The following is a 6491-nucleotide window of genomic DNA, read 5'->3' as shown; positions in this document are numbered from 1 at the left end:
CAGTTTCTGAAGTCAGTATACAAATAAGTTTATGTGATAACTATATAAATGTTGTAGTAGAAATGAATTGCTGTAATTAAGTATTAGCCCAAGGTTAATTAACTCCCACACTGTAGTAAAGAAATTATTTTGCATAATCATGAAGTGATTCAGACCAGGTGACTGGCTAAATACATATATTTATGTAAATATAGATATTTACATTATTTTAATAAATCACTGCTCCTATTCAAAGCTTAGCATGACAAAAATGGGAGACTCGAGGGCACACTTGAGTCACCTAAAATACTGCTGCAAAGAAGAGGAAAATAAACTCTTTTCCATGCTTGTAAATAATCAAAAACCAGAAAGGTTATTTAGGAGTAAGGGAGATTTAAATTACAAACTAGAGAAAGCAATTACTGTGGTAAAAATAGCACTGGAACAAGTTCCTTGTACAATCTTCTCCACTGGCTGTTTTGAAGATCAGTTTGGGCAACCAGATTGAACTCAAGAATTGTTTTCTCTGGGTTGCTTTGGTTTGTAAAGAGGACTTTTTGCAAAGGACTTTGGAAAGCTCTCTTCCAGCTCTGTTTTCTGTTATTTTTCTATACCTACATGAATTCTGTAAAACAGTGCTGAAGTCTCTGGTCAGTAACATGCCCAGAGCCACTTCAGTGGCAAAGGAAATAATAGCAGGCTCCAAGCTTGCCTTACTAGCAGTAAGTAAACAAAGTGTCACTCACAGATACGGCCTGAAAATAGGAGCTGAAGGAGTTCCTGCCACGAGCCAACATCCAGAAGTGGCACTGAAGTGGGAATAAGGGACACACATGTTTTCCATGGAAAATGAGCAGATCTGGTGACAGCAGCCTGACCTGGACACTGCTGCAGCACTTGTGCAGCCTCCCTGCCACCAGTGCAGACTGGGAGCTCTGGGCAGCCAAATCCCCGTGGAGATTGGGCAGCTGGCTCCAAGGTCTGATGGGAGATGAGGCAAGAGCTTCCCTGGGTCCATACCTGCTGAGAGAATGCGTTTTCAAGGTCAGCACAATCCTTGTTCATCTGGACTGGAGATTCCTGATGTCTGTGACTCATTTGGTAACCGAATAGTTAAAGGAAATCACATCGACTCCAGCTGGATCTTCTCTACATAAATGACCCGTTTGGCTTGATCTGCTATTGGATTGTTTACGTAACTTCAGTAATTAACCACTATCAGCCTCATTAATGAAACATAAACCACCTCTTCTGCTCATTTATAAAGCATTTGTCAAACAAAACTCAAACAAAGGGCAGAATCTCAGCAAAGTAACAGCCCTGCAAGAGCTACTGAGCCCTGACTGCAAGGCACAGCAGTCACTTTGTTGTTGTTTTCCAGTAGAACTGAAGCAGAAGTGATGGCATTGTCTATTGCTCTTGGCTAACTTCTCCCCAAGCCATCTGAGATCTGTCACATGAGGGCAAGGATGCCTGGACAACTATTTTGGCCATTTCAGTACAAAATACTGATGTTCCAGCTCATTACTGTAAATCATTAAATGATGAAAGCAAGAGTCAAATACTAAATGATTAAAGCCCTCAGAAAACTAATTGCTAATTACAGTAATTGTTGTTCTATGTGAAAGGTTATATTAAAACAATGATTATTTCATTACCGGATTAAATCTTTCCTGTTGGTAAACTGTTCTGAGCAATATTACAGAAACAATACAGATAATGTATCAAAATGATCCAACCTAATCCTTACCTATTTTTGTGTCAGAGAAATAAAATGGTTCAGAGCCATAAAATACACCAGGAGACACATCCATGCCAAAATTTTGTGATCTGAGACCTTGAATTTCCTTTCCAGTTTGTTGAGGAACTCATGAAAAAACCACAAGTTTTCTGTTCCCTCTCTCTTCTGTTATTTCTAGATTTTCCAAAGGTTCAGGAATGCTGGGGGGTTGCTCCTCATGGTGTGGATGAACCTCTCAGTCCTGGGTGAGAAGCAGCACAGAGCCTTGTGAGCACTGATTGTGCCTGTTGGTGTTACCTCGCACAGGGAACAGCTCCCATTTGGTGTTCTTTGGTGTGAGATAATAGAAATACTCTTTGTTTTGCATCAAATGTATCAGGCAAATCCTCACAATCAAATTGGATGAGAAGATGGAAGTTCTTGTTAAATTCTGAAATGCTTTTGTGGGATTAAATGATGAAATAGCAGACCAGAGAGGAAAAACAAATTTGGTCTTTTTAAGACTGATTTTTTCTTAATCACAAAGTTGTTGGATAGTTTCACCTTCCATTTTCTTACAGGCTTGTAAGGCCAATCTTGAAGAACTAAACATTATGTCAAGTTTCAGTCCAAGAGCCAGACTGCCTTAAACTCACCTGAAAATCTCAGGACAGCCCACAAAATGTTACTGTTTCTCCTTAAACTTAATCTGCAGTGCTCGAAGGCAGATTAGGTACAATAAACCCATCCATTCAACCTTCACAAAGTTCCTGGGCACCCTGACACCTCCCCTTTCAGTACCCTCTGCCAAATCTGCTTCCCCTTGGCTGGAAGACCAAGATTTGTTAATAAAATGCTCCAGCGAGGCACAAGGTGGAAGAAAGCAAAGCTATCAATTAAATTGGATTACAGTCCCAAGAGCTGGTAGTTCTAGAGAATACTCATAACTACAGGCACTGCAGCACTTTGTAGGTACAGCAAAGGGAAGCCAAGAGCTCATTTCCATACAGCAGATCTTGACACTGTGCTCAGCATTACAAAATAATTATTGTGGAATGTCTTGCTCAGCATTTTATCAGCAGTGGTCTTGCTGCTGAGACTGAATTAACTGGATGTGTCCATTTATCAATGATAATGTTTTTCCTCTTTTCCAGCCTGGATTCCATCTTGAGGACATTTGTTTTAACAGTAGAAAGAATATTAGACTCATAAGTGTGAGTGCTGTGGTGCAGTGAGTGACTCCTCAAGATTTATCAAAGCAAGGTAATTAGGATGAACAATAAGACCGAGTTCCTTGGTAATAACTTTTGTCACAGGACAACTCTGCATTATGCCACGTTGATCTGCCTTGAAGTATGGGCTGGGAAGTGCAAGAGGAGATTCCTTTGGGCTCCTGGCCCGTGAGTCTCTGTGCTACACTTTTGTTGAAGGCAAAACCAGTGAAATTGTGACAGTGGCTGAGAGCTGTCTTTACACTACCACTTCATTTGAGAAGCAAGCAGTCAGAAAGCGTTGGGGTGTGTAGTGTGAGAGGGGGCTGGTTTGCTTTTTAAACAGCTGTAGCTGCTGAAATAGTTGGGGTTTGAAGGAAGGACTTGTAATGGAAATGAGAATTGTCACATTCATTTTTAAAAAGCTTGTGCCCAGCTGCATCACCATGGGAGACTTTGCTTTCAGACACTTAGCCACAATGTTTCTACCTGTGCTGACTGCACTTACAATTAATATAATTTTACTGAAAATCCAAGAAGTATCCTAGAAATTTGCCCTTTATTCTTTTCTCTACTTCCAATATCTAGATGTCACTCCACCTGTCACAAACTTTGCCATTTGATACCATCTGTTCACAGAATCCCAGAATGATTTGGGTGTGAAGGGACCTTAAATCCCATCTTGTTCCACCCCCTGCCATGGGCAGGGACCTTCCACTGTCCCAGGTTGCTCCAATCCCTGTCCAGCCTGGCCTTGGACACTTCCAGGGATCCAGGGGCAGCCCCAGCTGCTCTGGGCACCCTGTGCCAGGGCCTGCTCACCCTCACAGGGAAGAATTTCTTCCATATATATCACTTGAATTTCTGTTCCTTCATCCTGATCCTATTTTCCCTTGTCCTGCCCCTGCAGTTCTGATGAGTGGGTCCCTCTCCAGCTTCCCTGTAGCCCCTTCAAATGTGGAGACCCCACAACCCCACTGTGGAGACCCCATTACCCCTGGAAAGGGTTATGGGGTCTCCACAGAACTTTCTCTTCTCCAGGCTGAAGAGCCCCAGCCCTCTCAGCCTGTATCCATAGGGGTGGTGCTCCTGGGCCCTGAGCAATTTTGTTCACTTTTTGTCCAGCTAGATTTCTTTTCTTTGTGATTTTCCTACTGTTAGCAAGAGCCTCCTCAGCTGCACTCAGAACTGTTATGTATTTATCCCACCACAGAAATACTATTTCTGATTTTCCAAAGATGGCCTGGAAGCAGTTTGGGCTCTGCAGCAGCACTGTTGTTCTGAGTGTCCCAGTGCTCTGCTATCCTGCCCTCACTTCTGCTACAACAACCCCATGTTCTGTTTGACAAAATACAGCCATGTGGTTAAGAGTTATTAAAAGCATTAAAACATTAACCTCTTGTAACCCCATTTTTCACTTTGTACACACACATAAGTGTTTAATCGAATTGAAGTTAAACACTAAAAAGTTTGAGAGGCCAAATTTATACATTCTATTTAGTTTACACAGAATTGCTGTGATAAGCCAAAGGAATTACAAGGCACCCCTACTCAGAAATGCTCATCTGTTGATTTGTTTAAGCTCTGTTGCTACACACTCAAAGTTTTGGTGACAAGCATTCCCAGCATTTAAACCAAGGAGCTTTGTCCTGCTGGGATCCTCTGTGTCCTGGCGCCACAGGAACTCTCTCTGCTGGCCCTTGGAGCTGGACAAACGATTCTGTGTCCAGATCTGCTGGAGAGGGGCTGAGCCCCAGCCCCCAGTGGGAGCAAGGGCTCAGGGCACCGTGGCAGTGGTGTTGTAGATCTCATCTCCCTTATCCTGGAATTTTATTCCTGAAAGCCAGAATGCCCCAGAGGAAATGAACTGATCCTGAAGTGACAGTCCGGCACAGCAGTGCTGCCCTCACCTACCCCTGCTTGTCCCTGTGGGCAGGGAAGGCCAGGATGGCACCTCTGGCACCAGGGGAAGTGAGTGTTAAATCAGAATTATGAACACAAGAGCAGAAGAGGCAGCTCAGACCCATCCTGTGCAGCTCCTGTGGGGATGAAATGATCCTTCACACTGCCCACACCATGGGCTGGATGTGACCTGGAATTCCCAGTGCCCATCTCTGAACGGCTCTGAGGGCCTGAATTCAGTGGAACCTCAGGGACTGCAGGTTTGGTTTCACAGAAATCCCTGTGCTGGATAAAGCGAGAAAGGGAAGGATGGCTGTGGCACACAGATCTCATTCCATGGAGCTGTGCAGGGGCTGCTCTGTGGACACGGGTGCCCTGGGACAGGCTTTGGAGGCAGCAGGGAGCAGGAGCAGGAGCAGGGGAGGCAGCAGCAGGTGCTGAGCTGCACACGAGGGATCCCCTCAGGATGTGGGAGAGGGGCAGGGGAAACCAGCGCTGGCCATGGCTCAGGGGTGATGTGTCCATTTTGGGACAGGACAATCTTTACCCAGCTTGTTCCACACAGCAATATCTGCCAGTTTCCCAAGTGTTCCTGACTTGCCGATTAGGACACAGGAATTCTGATAAACTGTCCAGATTTCTAGTATTCTCTAATAAGATGAAAAATAGGGAAGGACAGAAGGTGAAATATGCTATAACCATGGCCTGGACCTTTATTTCCAAACTAGCGGAAGGATTACATTTCCCAAATTTGCAGAATAGCTCTCATACTTTACTAATTAATCTGATTCTGATGAAATATTCCAACTGCAGCTGCTTACCCTGTTCTCTTTTGCACTGTGTGCATGTTTTGAGATTGTTGCTTTTATAAAATTATCTCGTTCAGCACTTCTGCACCAGGCTTGATTATCTCTGGGATCATAAAGAACCTTCATCTGATAAAGCATCCTGGAGTTTTCTCATGTGTCTGTGTGAATAGGGATTTAAATCAGAAAGATGATTCAAATCAAAGGCAGTCCTGCTAAAATATTATTGTTGAAAACATTGTTAATGAAGTCGGTGCTATTGAACAAAACTTTGTGGCACAAAGCCTCAAGGACACCCCGGATCACCAACAGTAGCTTCAGTTAGCAAATAAGAATCAAAGCAGCGAGTCAGCATTGCACAGCTTGTTATTTTGAGTGGCGGATGTTTACTGTTGGCAGGGACAAACAGAGGATCAGATAAGGCGGGAGCCCCGCGGATCCCAGCCGGGATTGATCGCGCTGGGAGGGAGCAGCCGCGGAGATAAGCGGGACCCGGGGTCAGGGCCGGCGGCCCTCCGCAAACAGCCTGTGCCGAGCAGCGGCCGCTCGGGCCGGCCTTGTCCCGGGCTCCCCCGTCCGCGCTGGGCCGGGCGGCTGCGCCGAGCGCGGGGCTCCGGGCCACGGGGGCTCGGACACGCGGGAGCGCGGCGTGGGCGGCTCGGGGGAGCGGCACGGCCACCGGGGCAGGCGGCTTTGGGAGCCGTGTGCCGGGGAGCGCGGCGTCCCCGAGCCCCAAAGCGGCCCCGACACCCCAAAATCAGCCAAAGCTCCGGGGCTGCGAGCATCCCCCGGCAACGGCGGGGACAGCCTGGCCCCGCCCCCGGCGCTTGGCCCCGCCCCCAGACCGGCTAACCGGCGCTTGGCCCCGCCCCC

This window comes from Passer montanus, unplaced genomic scaffold (genome assembly GCF_014805655.1).
Source record: "Passer montanus isolate IOZ18808 unplaced genomic scaffold, ASM1480565v1 scaffold132, whole genome shotgun sequence".
NCBI lineage: Eukaryota > Metazoa > Chordata > Aves > Passeriformes > Passeridae > Passer > Passer montanus.
The sequence above is the reverse complement of the archived record's forward strand: the minus strand, read 5'-3'. Positions refer to the sequence as shown.